General features: G+C 47.8%; 1 protein-coding gene across 31 annotated transcripts in view; it reads right to left on the bottom strand.

The window, feature by feature from the left end:
• The window catches only part of mapk10 (mitogen-activated protein kinase 10), a 120,164-nt gene that overhangs the window by 80,604 nt on the left and 22,940 nt on the right, over positions 1-16,620 (bottom strand). The gene's annotated exons all lie outside the window — the stretch shown is intronic.

Genomic DNA, 16,620 nt, shown 5'->3' with positions numbered 1-16,620 from the left:
AAGAGGCAGTAAAAGAGAGAGAGCGAGAGAGAGAGAGAGAGAGAGAGACATAGATACATAGAGAGAGAGAGACATAGAGAGATAGAGAGAGAGAGAGAGAGAGAGAGAGACATAGATACATAGAGAGAGAGACATAGAGAGATAGAGAGAGAGTGAGAGAGAGAGAGAGAGATAGAGACAGATACAGAGAGAGACAGAGAGAGAGAGAGAGAGAGACAGAGAGAGAGAGAGTGTGAGAGAGAGAGAGAGAGAGATAGAGACATAGATACAGAGAGAGACAGAGAGAGACAGTGAGAGAGAGAGAGAGAGAGAGAGAGAGATAGAGACATAGATACAGAGAGAGAGAGAGAGGGGGGGGGGGGCTCTTATCATCCACAGTTCTGATAAAAGCTAAACCGATTGAGAATTTGTCATTGAGAGTCCCACCTTGCAAATGTGCTATTTCTCATCATTGACTGTTACTCAGACAGGATACTTGAACCTATCTACTGTATATAACTTGAATAAAGGTAGCCTGAATCAATGAAAAATATGTGTTCCTGTTACACTAACTACAGTGGCCATCGACATAGTGTACAGACTATGGCAATGTAAATAATACTTATCCATTTCTCAGATTTCATACAGGCCACTGGGCCTTCCTGGAAATGGTAGCTAGACCACTGGGCCTTCCTGGAAACGGTAGCTAGGCCACTGGGCCTTCCTGGAAACGGTAGCTAGGCCACTGGGCCTTCCTGGAAACGGTAGCTAGACCACTGGGCCTTCCTGGAAAAGGTAGCTAGGCCACTGGGCCTTCCTGGAAATGGTAGCTAGACCACTGGGCCTTCCTGGAAATGGTAGCTAGACCACTGGGCCTTCCTGGAAACGGTAGCTAGGCCACTGGGCCTTCCTGGAAACGGTAGCTAGACCACTTGGGCCTTCCTGGAAACGGTAGCTAGACCACTGGGCCTTCCTGGAAACGGTAGCTAGACCACTTGGGCCTTCCTGGAAACGGTAGCTAGACCACTTGGGCCTTCCTGGAAACGGTAGCTAGACCACTGGGCCTTCCTGGAAATGGTAGCTAGACCACTTGGCCTTCCTGGAAACGGTAGCTAGGCCACTGGGCCTTCCTGGAAACAGTAGCTAGGCCACTGGGCCTTCCTGGAAAAGGTAGCTAGGCCACTTGGGCCTTCCTGGAAACGGTAGCTAGGCCACTGGGCCTTCCTGGAAACGGTAGCTAGGCCACTAGGCCTTCCTGGAAAAGGAAGCTAGGCCACTTGAGCCTTCCTGGAAACGGTAGCTAGACCACTGGGCCTTCCTGGAAACGGTAGCTAGGCCACTTTCTTCCTGGAAACGGTAGCTAGGTCACTGGGCCTTCCTGGACATGGTAGCTAGGCCACTGGGCCTTCCTGGAAACGGTAGTTAGGCCACTGGGCTTTCCTGGACACGGCTATAGCACTCACTGAACTGGATAAAACTGTGGCATCATAGGTTACGACAAAGCATTGCTAAATGTATCTGCAGTCAGAGATACAAGGTATTGATAGCCAACATGATACGTGAATAAGTGAATGTATGGTTTCAACAGAACACACGCAAAGAGGTAGAACAAAAGCAGGAACTGTGGCTGCGGAGAAGACGAGCAAGGGAAGACTGAAGAGAAGGGTAGATGGAGGGGACAGATATCACTGAGTAAGATGGATGACAAGCTGTTCGCCTGCCGCCTCAGCAAAGACGATAACACACTCAGACCTGGGTTCAAATACTATTTGAAAACATTTCAGATACTGTACTTAATCTGGGCTTGATTAAGCTTGCCTGGCGCAATGGAACATATAGAATAGTCACAAACCCCGCCCATGTGGCACTCCAGGCAGACTTAACTAAACACTAAAAACATTTGAAAGATTTTAGATAGTATTTGAACCCAGGTCATACCACACCACAGTCTCGCTCTGAAGCAGAGACAGGATCCAGAATTAATGTTTCTGTAATAGTGGTGGGGCGTACAGAATCTTGAGCTTTGACTGTGGCTCAGTCCTATATTGAAAGAGGTGTCGCCGATGCCCCTGGAGACAAATCATCCTTAATAAAAGATGGACACCCTCCTCTTCTGGTTACTAGGTCTCTGTAAATAAAGGATGGACACCCTCCTCTTCTGGTTACTAGGTCTCTGTTAATAAAGGATGGACACCCTCCTCTTCTGGTTACTAGGTCTCTGTTAATAAAGGATGGACACCCTCCTCTTCTGGTTACTAGGTCTCTGTTAATAAAGGAAGGACACCCTCCTCTTCTGGTTACTAGGTCTCTGTTAATAAAGGAAGGACACCCTCTTCTTCTGGTTACTAGGTCTCTGTTAATAAAGGAAGGACACCCTCTTCTTCTGGTTACTAGGTCTCTGTTAATAAAGGAAGGACACCCTCTTCTTCTGGTTACTAGGTCTCTGTTAATAAAGGAAGGACACCCTCCTCTTCTGGTTACTAGGTCTCTGTTAATAAAGGAAGGACACCCTCTTCTTCTGGTTACTAGGTCTCTGTTAATAAAGGATGGACACCCTCCTCTTCTGGTTACTAGGTCTCTGTTAATAAAGGAAGGACACCCTCTTCTTCTGGTTACTAGATCTCTGTTAATAAAGGAAGGACACCCTCTTCTTCTGGTTACTAGATCTCTGTTAATAAAGGAAGGACACCCTCCTCTTCTGGTTACTAGGTCTCTGTTAATAAAGGATGGACACCCTCCTCTTCTGGTTACTAGGTCTCTGTTAATAAAGGACGGTCTCTGTTCATATATCCACAACAGACACTAGCATTCCACTTAATGTAAGGCCATATACTGGCTACGTTCCAATGTCCATCACTAATAGTCTCTGCAACAGGTCACATTATAATGACACTGACATAAAGAATCTGTGTGTACGCTACAAATGAATTGAGACATTGTCAGGTAGTGGTCATTATTGGTTCGTATTCTGACTAGAAAGAAAGACAAAAAGAAAAGAGGATTAAAGTATCTGGAGGCCCACATTGGCATAGCAACAGTGAGGTACTAACACATTGGCATAGCAACAGTGAGGTACTAACACATTGGTATAGCAACAGTGAGGTACTAACACATTGGCATAGCAACAGTGAGGTACTAACACATTGGCATAGCAACAGTGAGGTACTAACACATTGGCATAGCAACAGTGAGGTACTAACACATTGTACTAACACATTGGCATAGCAACAGTGAGGTACTAACACATTGTACTAACACATTGGCATAGCAACAGTGAGGTACTAACACATTGTACTAACACATTGTACTAACACATTGGCATAGCAACAGTGAGGTACTAACACATTGTACTAACACATTGGCATAGCAACAGTGAGGTACTAACACATTGTACTAACACATTGTACTAACACATTGTACTAACACATTGTACTAACACATTGTACTAACACATTGTACTAACACATTGGCATAGCAACAGTGAGGTACTAACACATTGTACTAACACATTGGCATAGCAACAGTGAGGTACTAACACATTGTACTAACACATTGTACTAACACATTGGCATAGCAACAGTGAGGTACTAACACATTGGCATAGCAACAGTGAGGTACTAACACATTGGCATAGCAACAGTGAGGTACTAACACATTGTACTAACACATTGGCATAGCAACAGTGAGGTACTAACACATTGGCATAGCAACAGTGAGGTACTAACACATTGGCATAGCAACAGTGAGGTACTAACACATTGGCATAGCAACAGTGAGGTACTAACACATTGTACTAACACATTGGCATAGCAACAGTGAGGTACTAACACATTGGCATAGCAACAGTGAGGTACTAACACATTGGCATAGCAACAGTGCGGTACTAACACATTGGCATAGCAACAGTGAGGTACTAACACATTGGCATAGCAACAGTGAGGTACTAACACATTGGTATAGCAACAGTGAGGTACTAACACATTGGCATAGCAACAGTGAGGTACTAACACATTGGCATAGCAACAGTGAGGTACTAACACATTGGCATAGCAACAGTGAGGTACTAACACATTGGCATAGCAACAGTGAGGTACTAACACATTGGCATAGCAACAGTGAGGTACTAACACATTGGCATAGCAACAGTGAGGTACTAACACATTGGCATAGCAACAGTGAGGTACTAACACATTGGCATAGCAACAGTGAGGTACTAACACATTGGCATAGCAACAGTGAGGTACTAACACATTGGCATAGCAACAGTGAGGTACTAACACATTGGCATAGCAACAGTGTGGTACTAACACATTGGCATAGCAACAGTGAGGTACTAACACATTGGCATAGCAACAGTGAGGTACTAACACATTGGCATAGCAACAGTGAGGTACTAACACATTGGCATAGCAACAGTGTGGTACTAACACATTGGCATAGCAACAGTGAGGTACTAACACATTGGCATAGCAACAGTGAGGTACTAACACATTGGCATAGCAACAGTGAGGTACTAACACATTGGCATAGCAACAGTGAGGTACTAACACATTGGTATAGCAACAGTGAGGTACTAACACATTGGTATAGCAACAGTGAGGTACTAACACATTGGCATAGCAACAGTGTGGTACTAACACATTGGCATAGCAACAGTGTGGTACTAACACATTGGTATAGCAACAGTGTGGTACTAACACATTGGTATAGCAACAGTGTGGTACTAACACATTGGCATAGCAACAGTGTGGTACTAACACATTGGTATAGCAACAGTGAGGTACTAACACATTGGCATAGCAACAGTGAGGTACTAACACATTGGCATAGCAACAGTGTGGTACTAACACATTGGTATAGCAACAGTGTGGTACTAACACATTGGTATAGCAACAGTGTGGTACTAACACATTGGCATAGCAACAGTGTGGTACTAACACATTGGTATAGCAACAGTGAGGTACTAACACATTGGCATAGCAACAGTGAGGTACTAACACATTGGCATAGCAACAGTGAGGTACTAACACATTGGTATAGCAACAGTGAGGTACTAACACATTGGCATAGCAACAGTGTGGTACTAACACATTGGCATAGCAACAGTGTGGTACTAACACATTGGCATAGCAACAGTGTGGTACTAACACATTGGCATAGCAACAGTGAGGTACTAACACATTGGTATAGCAACAGTGAGGTACTAACACATTGGCATAGCAACAGTGTGGTACTAACACATTGGCATAGCAACAGTGTGGTACTAACACATTGGCATAGCAACAGTGTGGTACTAACACATTGGCATAGCAACAGTGAGGTACTAACACATTGGCATAGCAACAGTGAGGTACTAACACATTGGCATAGCAACAGTGAGGTACTAACACATTGGCATAGCAACAGTGAGGTACTAACACTTTGGCATAGCAACAGTGAGGTACTAACACATTGGCATAGCAACAGTGTGGTACTAACACATTGGCATAGCAACAGTGAGGTACTAACACATTGGCATAGCAACAGTGAGGTACTAACACATTGGCATAGCAACAGTGTGGTACTAACACATTGGCATAGCAACAGTGAGGTACTAACACATTGTACTAACACATTGGCATAGCAACAGTGAGGTACTAACACATTGGCATAGCAACAGTGAGGTACTAACACATTGGCATAGCAACAGTGTGGTACTAACACATTGGCATAGCAACAGTGAGGTACTAACACATTGTACTAACACATTGGCATAGCAACAGTGAGGTACTAACACATTGGCATAGCAACAGTGAGGTACTAACACATTGGCATAGCAACAGTGAGGTACTAACACATTGTACTAACACATTGGCATAGCAACAGTGAGGTACTAACACATTGTACTAACACATTGGCATAGCAACAGTGAGGTACTAACACATTGGCATAGCAACAGTGAGGTACTAACACATTGGCATAGCAACAGTGAGGTACTAACACATTGGCATAGCAACAGTGAGGTACTAACACATTGGCATAGCAACAGTGAGGTACTAACACATTGTACTAACACATTGGCATAGCAACAGTGAGGTACTAACACATTGGCATAGCAACAGTGAGGTACTAACACATTGGCATAGCAACAGTGAGGTACTAACACATTGGCATAGCAACAGTGAGGTACTAACACATTGGCATAGCAACAGTGAGGTACTAACACATTGGCATAGCAACAGTGAGGTACTAACACATTGTACTAACACATTGGCATAGCAACAGTGAGGTACTAACACATTGTACTAACACATTGGCATAGCAACAGTGAGGTACTAACACATTGGCATAGCAACAGTGAGGTACTAACACATTGGCATAGCAACAGTGAGGTACTAACACATTGGCATAGCAACAGTGAGGTACTAACACATTGGCATAGCAACAGTGAGGTACTAACACATTGTACTAACACATTGGCATAGCAACAGTGAGGTACTAACACATTGGCATAGCAACAGTGAGGTACTAACACATTGGCATAGCAACAGTGAGGTACTAACACATTGGCATAGCAACAGTGAGGTACTAACACATTGGCATAGCAACAGTGAGGTACTAACACATTGTACTAACACATTGGCATAGCAACAGTGAGGTACTAACACATTGGCATAGCAACAGTGAGGTACTAACACATTGGCATAGCAACAGTGAGGTACTAACACATTGGCATAGCAACAGTGAGATACTAACACATTGGCATAGCAACAGTGCGGTACTAACACATTGGCATAGCAACAGTGAGGTACTAACACATTGGCATAGCAACAGTGAGGTACTAACACATTGGTATAGCAACAGTGCGGTACTAACACATTGGTATAGCAACAGTGAGGAGTTGAGTGAGTGATTAATTTAGCAGCAATTTGCTATCACATTCGAGATAATGCTTATAGTAGATAAAGACATTTAACAGATTTTTTGCAATCAGGGACCTCTTCTTGAAATAGTTGACTATAATAGGTGAGGCTGCAGCTCGGCCATATTATATTTAGTGCATTGTCACGAGTCCGACCGAGGGTGTTTCCCTTTCCCGGGCAGGTGGCGCTCGGCGGTCGTCGTCACCGGCCTATTAGCTGCCACTGATTGTTTTTCCTTCCCCTCCTTGTATGTTGAGTGGTAGCACCTGTGAATGTGTAATTAGTTTGTCTTTATTAGACAGCCGGCCCGCCTGGTTGTTGTGCGGGATTATTTCATTGTAAACCTTCGGCTCTGTGGTATAGGCACGTTGTGTCCCATTTGTACATTTTGATTCCCTGTGTTTTGGGAACGTAACGTTTTTGTGAGCACCCTGTGGTGCATTGGTGCGATTAAAGGACGCGCAGCATTGAACTCTCTGTCTCCTGCATTTGACTCCACACCCACGACACCCGGAGCATTACAGAATCCCGCACCCATCAAATTGATGGAGTCAGCAGGAGCAGCAGCCAACCCTCTCCCATCGATGGAGGAACGGGTTCTCCACCACACCACCGTCCTTCATCGGATCGGATCCGCGATGGATCAAGTGATGGAGAGAATGGACAGATGGGAGAGGAGTGGGCTCCTCTCTCCACCTTCGGCACCCACGGTTCCGGACTCCCCATCTCCCGACTCCAGCACCCTCCGTCTGACGCTACCGAGGGCTTATGATGGAGCGGCGGCGGGTTGCCAGGGGTTTCTGCTCCAGCTGGAGCTATACCTGGCCACCGTCAGACCCACTCCCTCAGGAGAAGAGAGGGTGAGTGTCCTCATCTCCTGCCTCACGGGTCGTGCCCTGGAATGGGCGAACGCGGTCTGGAATGGTCCAGACTCAGCGCGGGAGCACTACCCAGAGTTTTCCCGTCGCTTCCGCGCCGTGTTTGATCACCCTCTAGACGGCCGAGCGGCGGGAGAACAACTATTTCACCTCAGGCAGGAGAGGAGGAGCGCCCAGGATTACGCGCTGGAGTTCCGGACCTTGGCAGCCGGATCTGGGTGGAACGACAGGGCTCTCATGGACCACTACAGGTGTAGTCTCCGAGAGGATGTCCGCCGGGAGTTAGCGTGTCGGGACACCACTCTGTCACTGGATCAGCTGATTGACATGTCCATTCGACTGGATAATCTGCTGGCTGCCCGCGGGCGTTCAGAGAGGGTCCTGTGCGTTCCACCACCCAGCCCCTCCGCTCCCATTCCGATGGAGTTGGGAGGGGCTGCGCCGAGGGGTACCGGAGGAGGAGGCCTTCCCTGCACCAACTGTGGTCGGAGAGGACACACGTCTGATCGGTGCTGGGGGGGTCCGTCTGGGAGTAGAGATGGCAGGCGGAACGCTTCTCGGTCACCCCAGGTGAGTCAGCATCAAACTCACCCAGAACCCCCTGTTGGCCACATGTTTGTCTTAACTTTTTTCCTTCGCTTTTTTCCCTCTTCCCAGCATAGGGCGCTCGTCGATTCAGGCGCAGCTGGGAACTTTATGGATCGCGGACTCGCCCTTAAGTTAGGGGTTCCGCTGGTGCCGATAGATTCTCCTTTCCCCGTGCACTCCCTAGATAGCCGGCCATTAGGGTCAGGGATGGTCAGGGAGACCACGGTCCCACTGGACATGGTGACGCAGGGGAATCATAGGGAGCGTATCAGTTTCTTTATTATTGACTCGCCTGCGTTTCCAGTGGTGCTGGGGACTCCCTGGCTGGCCCGGCACAATCCTAAAATTTCGTGGAAACAGGGGGTTCTCCAGGGGTGGTCAGAGGAGTGTTCTGGAAGGTGTTTGGGAGTTTCCATCGGTGCCACGTCGGTGGAGAGTCCAGACCAGGGTTCCACGGTGTGCATTCCCCCCGAGTATGCCGATTTGGCAATCGCTTTCAGTAAAGTGAAAGCGACTAAATTACCACCTTATCGACCGGGAAGGGATTGTACGATAGATCTCCAGGTAGACGCTGCGCTTCCCAAGAGTCACGTGTACCCGCTGTCCCAGGAGGAGACGTTGGCAATGGAGACATATGTCACGGAGGCGCTGGGACAGGGGTACATTCGGTCCTCCATTTCACCCGTCTCCTCAAGTTTCTTTTTTGTGAGGAAAAAGGAGGGAGGCTTGCGTCCGTGTATCGATTATAGAGGTCTAAACGCCATCACAGTGGGGTATAGTTACCCTCTACCTCTCATCGCTACGGCGGTGGAATCGTTCCACGGAGCGCAGTTCTTCACAAAACTGGATCTCAGGAGCGCGTATAGTTTGGTGCGTATTCGGAAGGGAGACGAGTGGAAAACCGCATTTAGTACTACATCAGGCCACTATGAGTACCTCGTCATGCCGTATGGGTTAAAGAATGCTCCAGCCGTTTTCCAATCCTTTGTAGACGAGATTCTCAGGGACCTGTGCGGGCAGGGAGTGGTGGTTTATATCGATGACATTCTGATCTACTCGGCCACTCACACCGCGCATGTGTCTCTGGTGCGCAAGGTGCTTGGTAGACTGCTGGAGCATGACCTATACGTCAAGGCTGAGAAATGCGTGTTCTCTAAACGAGCCGTCTCTTTTCTGGGATATCGCATTTCCACCTCGGGGGTAGTGATGGAGGGTGACCGCATTAGGGCCGTGCGTAATTGGCCGACTCCGACCACGGTAAAGGAGGTGCAGCGTTTTCTGGGTTTTGCCAACTACTACCGGAGGTTTATCCGGGGTTTTGGCCAGGTAGCGGCTCCCATCACCTCACTGCTGAAGGGGGGCCCGGTGCGTTTGCAGTGGTCAGCAGAGGCGGACGGAGCATTCAACAAGTTGAAGGCGCTGTTTACTGATGCGCCCGTGTTGGCGCATCCGGACCCCTCTCTAGCATTCATAGTGGAGGTGGACGCGTCCGAGGCTGGGGTGGGTGCCGTGCTATCACAGCGCTCGGGTACGCCACCAAAACTCCGACCCTGCGCTTTCTTCTCAAGGAAGCTCAGCCCAGCGGAGCGTAACTATGATGTGGGGGACCGGGAGTTGCTAGCGGTGGTTAGAGCTCTGAAGGTGTGGAGACACTGGCTTGAGGGGGCTAAACACCCCTTTCTCATCTGGACCGACCACCAGAATCTGGAGTATATTCGGGCAGCTAGGAGACTTAACCCACGTCAGGCAAGGTGGGCCATGTTCTTCACCCGGTTCCGATTTACTTTGTCTTATAGACCGGGCTCCCAGAACGTGAAGGCTGACGCACTGTCCCGCCTTTATGACACGGAGGATGGGTCCACCGAACCTACTCCCATCCTTCCCGCATCGAAGCTGGTAGCCCCAGTGGTATGGGAGGTGGACTCGGACATCGAGCGGGCGTTACGGGCTGAACCCGCGCCTTCTCAGTGTCCAGCGGGGCGAAGGTACGTGCCGCTTGGTGTTCGGGACAAACTGATTCGGTGGGCTCACGTTCTACCCTCCTCGGGTCACCCTGGGGTGACGAGGACAGTGGGGAGCCTTCAGGGGAGGTATTGGTGGCCTACGTTGGCTAAGGACGTTAAGGGTTATGTCTCCTCCTGTTCAGTGTGCGCTCAGAGTAAGGCTCCTAGGCACCTTCCTAGAGGGAAGCTACAACCCCTCCCTGTTCCACAGCGGCCATGGTCACATCTGTCCATAGATTTCCTAACCGATCTCCCGCCGTCTCAGGGGAACACCACGGTTCTGGTGATTGTGGATCGGTTCTCTAAGTCCTGCCGTCTCCTCCCGTTGCCCGGTATCCCTACAGCCCTACAGACTGCGGAGGCGTTATTCACCCATGTCTTCCGGCACTACGGGGTGCCGGAGGACATCGTTTCTGATCGGGGCCCCCAATTCACGTCCCGGGTATGGAGAGCGTTCATGGAACGTTTGGGGGTCTCTGTCAGCCTGACCTCCGGTTATCACCCCGAGAGTAATGGGCAGGTGGAGAGAGTGAACCAGGAGGTGGGTAGGTTTCTGCGGTCGTATTGCCAGGATCGGCCAGGGGAGTGGGCACGATACATTCCCTGGGCTGAAATGGCTCAGAACTCACTACGCCACTCCTCTACTAACGTGTCCCCTTTTCAGTGTGTGTTGGGGTACCAGCCGGTCCTGGCACCATGGCATCCGAGCCAGACCGAGGCTCCTGCGGTGGAGGAATGGGTACAGCGCTCCAAGGAGACCTGGAGGGCCGTCCAGGAATCTCTACGACAAGCGAGTGGACGGCAGAAGAGGAGTGCTGACCGCCACCGCAGTGAGGCCCCCGTGTTTGTACCGGGGGACAGGGTCTGGCTCTCGACCCGAAACCTACCTCTCCGCTTGCCCTGCCGGAAGCTGGGTCCGCAGTGTGTAGGGCCCTTTAAAGTCCTGAGGAGGATAAACGAGGTGTGTTATCGATTACAACTCCCTTCCTATTATCGTATTAACCCCTCGTTTCATGTGTCTCTCCTCAGGCCGGTGGTAGCTGGTCCCCTGCAGGACAGTGAGGTACCGGAGGTCCCTCCCCCCCCGCTGGACATCGAGGGGTCCCCGGCGTACACGATCCGGGCCATTCTGGACTCAAGACGCCGGGTGAGGGGCCTGCAGTACCTCGTGGACTGGGAGGGGTACGGTCCGGAGGAGAGGTGCTGGGTACCGGTGGGGGACATCTTGGATCCCTCCATGTTGAGGGATTTCCATCGCCTCCATCCGGATCGCCCTGCGCCTCGTCCTCCGGGGCGACCTCGAGGCCGGTGTCGGCGCGCTGCGGGAGCCACGCGTCAGGGGGGGGGTACTGTCACGAGTCCGACCGAGGGTGTTTCCCTTTCCCGGGCAGGTGGCGCTCGGCGGTCGTCGTCACCGGCCTATTAGCTGCCACTGATTGTTTTTCCTTCCCCTCCTTGTATGTTGAGTGGTAGCACCTGTGAATGTGTAATTAGTTTGTCTTTATTAGACAGCCGGCCCGCCTGGTTGTTGTGCGGGATTATTTCATTGTAAACCTTCGGCTCTGTGGTATAGGCACGTTGTGTCCCATTTGTACATTTTGATTCCCTGTGTTTTGGGAACGTAACGTTTTTGTGAGCACCCTGTGGTGCATTGGTGCGATTAAAGGACGCGCAGCATTGAACTCTCTGTCTCCTGCATTTGACTCCACACCCACGACACCCGGAGCATTACATGCATGGTGAGATGACTCAGGAATCCAAAGTCTTTATCAATGTTTAATGATGACAGAATAATATTGCTTCAGTGTTATTTAAACATACTTTGATCATGACGATCCTGATATTACTCAGATTAAAGAGAAGGAAGCTCAAATATTATCTTGGGGATGCTTTGATGTGAGGGAATAAAAACTGCTAGAAATGTGAATGTGCTCTATCCATTCATCCATTCATCCATTCATCCATTCATCCATTCATCCATTCATCCACTCATTAATTCCAGCATCAATATGAATTTTTTTTATACAAAGAATGTTTGCTTTAGCAAAAAATAACAACTTATTCCAATCAGATCTCAAGGAGTTATCTTAATAGTGGGATTTCTGGAGTTGGAGATAAAGATGTTCCCTGATTCCTCCATGAAAAATATCTAGAGGAACTCTCCTATATCACCTAGCTAGAGGACATCTCCTATATCACCTAGCTAGAGGAACTCTCCTATATCACCTAGCTAGAGGAACTCCCCTATATCACCTAGCTAGAGGACCTCTCCTATATCACCTAGCTAGAGGAACTCTTCTATATCACCTAGCTAGAGGACCTCTCCTATATCACCTAGCTAGAGGAACTCTCCTATATCACCTAGCTAGAGGAACTCTCCTATATCACCTAGCTAGAGGAACTCTTCTATATCACCTAGCTAGAGGAACTCTCCTATATCACCTAGCTAGAGGACCTCTCCTATATCACCTAGCTAGAGGAACTCTCCTATATCACCTAGCTAGAGGAACTCTCCTATATCACCTAGCTAGAGGAACTCTCCTATATCACCTAGCTAGAGGAACTCTCCTATATCACCTAGCTAGAGGACCTCTCCTATATCACCTAGCTAGAAGAACTCCCCTATATCACCTAGCTAGAGGAACTCTCCTATATCACCTAGCTAGAGGAACTCTCCTATATCACCTAGCTAGAGGAACTCTCCTATATCACCTAGCTAGAGGAACTCTCCTATATCACCTAGCTAGAGGAACTCCCCTATATCACCTAGCTAGAGGAACTCTCCTATATCACCTAGCTAGAGGAACTCTCCTATATCACCTAGCTAGAGGAACTCTCCTATATCACCTAGCTAGAGGAACTCTCCTATATCACCTAGCTAGAGGAACTCTCCTATATCACCTAGCTAGAGGAACTATCCTATATCACCTAGCTAGAATAACTCTCCTATATCACCTAGCTAGAGGAACTCTCCACTATCACCTAGCTAGAATAACTCTCCTATATCACCTAGCTAGAGGAACTCTCCTATATCACCTAGCTAGAGGAACTCTCCTATATCACCTAGCTAGAGGAACTCCCCTATATCACCTAGCTAGAGGAACTCTCCTATATCACCTAGCTAGAATAACTCTCCTATATCACCTAGCTAGAGGAACTCTCCACTATCACATAGCTAGAATAACTCTCCACTATCACCTAGCTAGAAGGACTCTCCTATATCATCTAGCTAGAGGAACTCTTCTATATCACCTAGCTAGAGGAGCTCCCCTATATCACCTAGCTAGAGGAACTCTCCTATATCACCTAGCTAGAGGGGCTCTCCTATATCCCCGAGCTAGAGGGGCTCTCCTATATCACCTAGCAAGAGGGGCTATCTTATATCACCTAGCTAGAGGACCTACCCTATATCACCTATCTAGAAGGACTCTCCTATATCATCTAGCTAGAGGAACTCTTCTATATCACCTAGCTAGAGGAGCTCCCCTATATCCCCGAGCTAGAGGGGCTCTCCTATATCACCTAGCTAGAGGAGCTCCCCTATATCACCTAGCTAGAGGAACTCTCCTATATCACCTAGCTAGAGGGGCTCTCCTATATCACCTAGCTAGAGGAACTCTCCTATATCACCTAGCTAGAGGAACTCTCCTATATCACCTAGCTAGAGGTGCTCTCCTATATCACCTAGCAAGAGTGGCTCTCCTATATCACCTAGCAAGAGTGGCTCTCTTATATCACCTAGCTAGAGTGGCTCTCCTATATCACCTAGCTAGATGAGCTCCCCTATATCACCTAGCTAGATGAGCTCCCCTATATCACCTAGCTAGAGGAGCTATCCTATATCACCTAGCTAGAGGAGCTATCCTATATCACCTAGCTAGAGGAGCTCTCCTACATCATCTACTGTAGGTAGAGGAGCTCCCCTACATCATCTACTGTAGGTAGAAGAGCTCCTCTATTTACCCTATTAAGAGGAACTCAAACAACTCAATTCTCTCATTTATCATCCAAAGCCCTCTGCCGCTCTCCTACATCATCTATTGTAGCTAGAGGAGCTATCCTATATCACATAGCTAGAGGAGCTCCCCTACATCATCTACTGTAGGTAGAGGAGCTCCCCTACATCATCTACCGGAGGAGGAGGAGGAGGAGGGGGGACGTCATGTCCAGAGGGCTTTGGATGATAAATGAGAGAATTGAGTTGTTTGAGTTCCTCTTAATATGGTAAATAGAGGAGCTCTTCTACCTACAGTAGATGATGTAGGGGAGCTCCTCTAGCTACAGTAGATGATGTAGGGGAGCTCCTCTACCTACATCATCTACTGTAGGTAGAGGAGCTCCCCTACATCATCTACTGTAGGTAGAGGAGCTCCCCTACATCATCTACTGTAGGTAGAGGAGCTCCCCTACATCATCTACTGTAGCTAGAGGAGCTCCCTTACATCATCTACTGTAGGTAGACGAGCTCCTCTATTTACCATATTAAGAGGAACTCAAACAACTCAATTCTCTCATTTATCATCCAAAGCCCTCTGGACATGACGTCCCCCCTCCTCCTCCTCCTCCTCCTCCTCCTCCTCCCCCCTCCTCCTCCCCCTCCCCCTCCTCCTCCCCCTCCCCCTCCTCCTCTTCCTCTCCCTCCTCCTCCCCCTCCTCCTCCAAAAAACATCTGAAAACGTGGCATGAAATGAAGGAATGGTAATTTGAATAATACCTCTCTCTCTCTCTCTCTCTCTCTCTCTCTCTTGCGGAGGTGTCTGAGGTTTCCTGTCAATCACGTATTATGAACACAAGGATCCCCATGTGATCCCTGCACTGTTTTTATTATGCACCTGCTGGGTCATAGCAGCAAAAAAAAGTGCAATTAACCAATTAATTTGCACCAATGTGATGTAATTATCCCACCATAATGAATACAACACACCTCACCTCAGTGTGTGATGAAGATGGGATCAGGAGAGTACTAGCCGAAGACGGAGGATAGAGGGGGTCGTCACACATTTAACACTTTTAATCTGGTACTCAAAATGTTCATAATGTCTGTCCTCACAACTGTGCATATTTTTTTACTATGATAGAGATACAATGGAGGAAAACCATTCGCCTTCCACCATACAGGACAAATGTGACTGTAAACTACTGGGGAATACCACCACCATCCCTGAGAGAGAGAGATAAAGAGACAGAGATTAGAGAGAGAGAGATAGAGACAGAGATTAGAGAGAGAGATAAAGAGAGACAGAGATTAGAGAGAGAGATTAGAGAGGGAGATAAAGAGACAGAGATTAGAGAGAGAGATTAGATAGTCAGAGATTAGAGAGTGAGATAAATAGACAGAGATTAGAGAGAGAGATAAAGAGAGAAATAGATTAGAGAGAGAGATAGAGACATGAGATTAGAGAGAGAGATAAAGAGAGAAAGAGATTATAGAGAGAGATTAGAGAGAGAGATTACAGAGAGAGATGGAGAAAAAGAGAGACAGAGATTGGAGAGAGAGATAAAGAGAGACAGAGATGAGATAAATAGAGATTAGAGACAGAGATAGAGATAAAGAGAGAGAGATTAGATAGAGACAGAGATTATAGAAAGAGATAAGAGAGAGAGAGAGAGAGAGAGAGAGAGTGAGTGTGTCAATTATAGACATACAGTACCAGTCAAAAGTTTGGACACACCTCTCAATCAAGGGTTTTTCTTTTACTGTTTTCTACATTGTAGAATAATAGTGAAGACATCAACACTATGAAATAACACATATGGAATCATGCAGTAACCAAAAAAGTGTTAAACAAATCAAAATATATTTGAGATTCTTCAAATAGCCACCCTTTGCCTTGATGACAGCTTTGCACACTCTTGGCATTCTCTCAACCAGCTTCACCTGAAATGCTTTTGCAACCGTCTTGAAGGAGTTCCCACATATGCTAAGCACTTATTGGCTGCTTTTCTTTCACTCTGTGGCCCAATTCATCTCAAACCATCTCAATTGGGTTGAGGTCAGTGATTGTGGAGGCCAGATCATCTGATGCAGCACTCCATCACTCTCCTTCTTGGTCAAATAGCTCTCATTGTCCTGTTTAAAAACAAATGATAGTCCCACTAAGCGCAAACCAGATGGGATGGCGTATCGCTGCAGAATGGTGTGGTAGCCATGCTGGTTAAGTGTGCCTTGAATTCTAAATGAATCACTGACAATGTCTCCACTGTCAGTGGTTAGAGCATTGGGCCAGTAACCGAAAGGTTGCTAGATCGAATCCCTGAGCAGACAAGGTC

This window comes from Oncorhynchus mykiss, chromosome 12 (genome assembly GCF_057628025.1).
Source record: "Oncorhynchus mykiss isolate SJ-2025 chromosome 12, ASM5762802v1, whole genome shotgun sequence".
Taxonomy (NCBI): Eukaryota; Metazoa; Chordata; class Actinopteri; order Salmoniformes; family Salmonidae; genus Oncorhynchus; species Oncorhynchus mykiss.
Note: the sequence above shows the minus strand (reverse complement) of the source record. Positions and strands in the feature narration are given on the sequence as shown.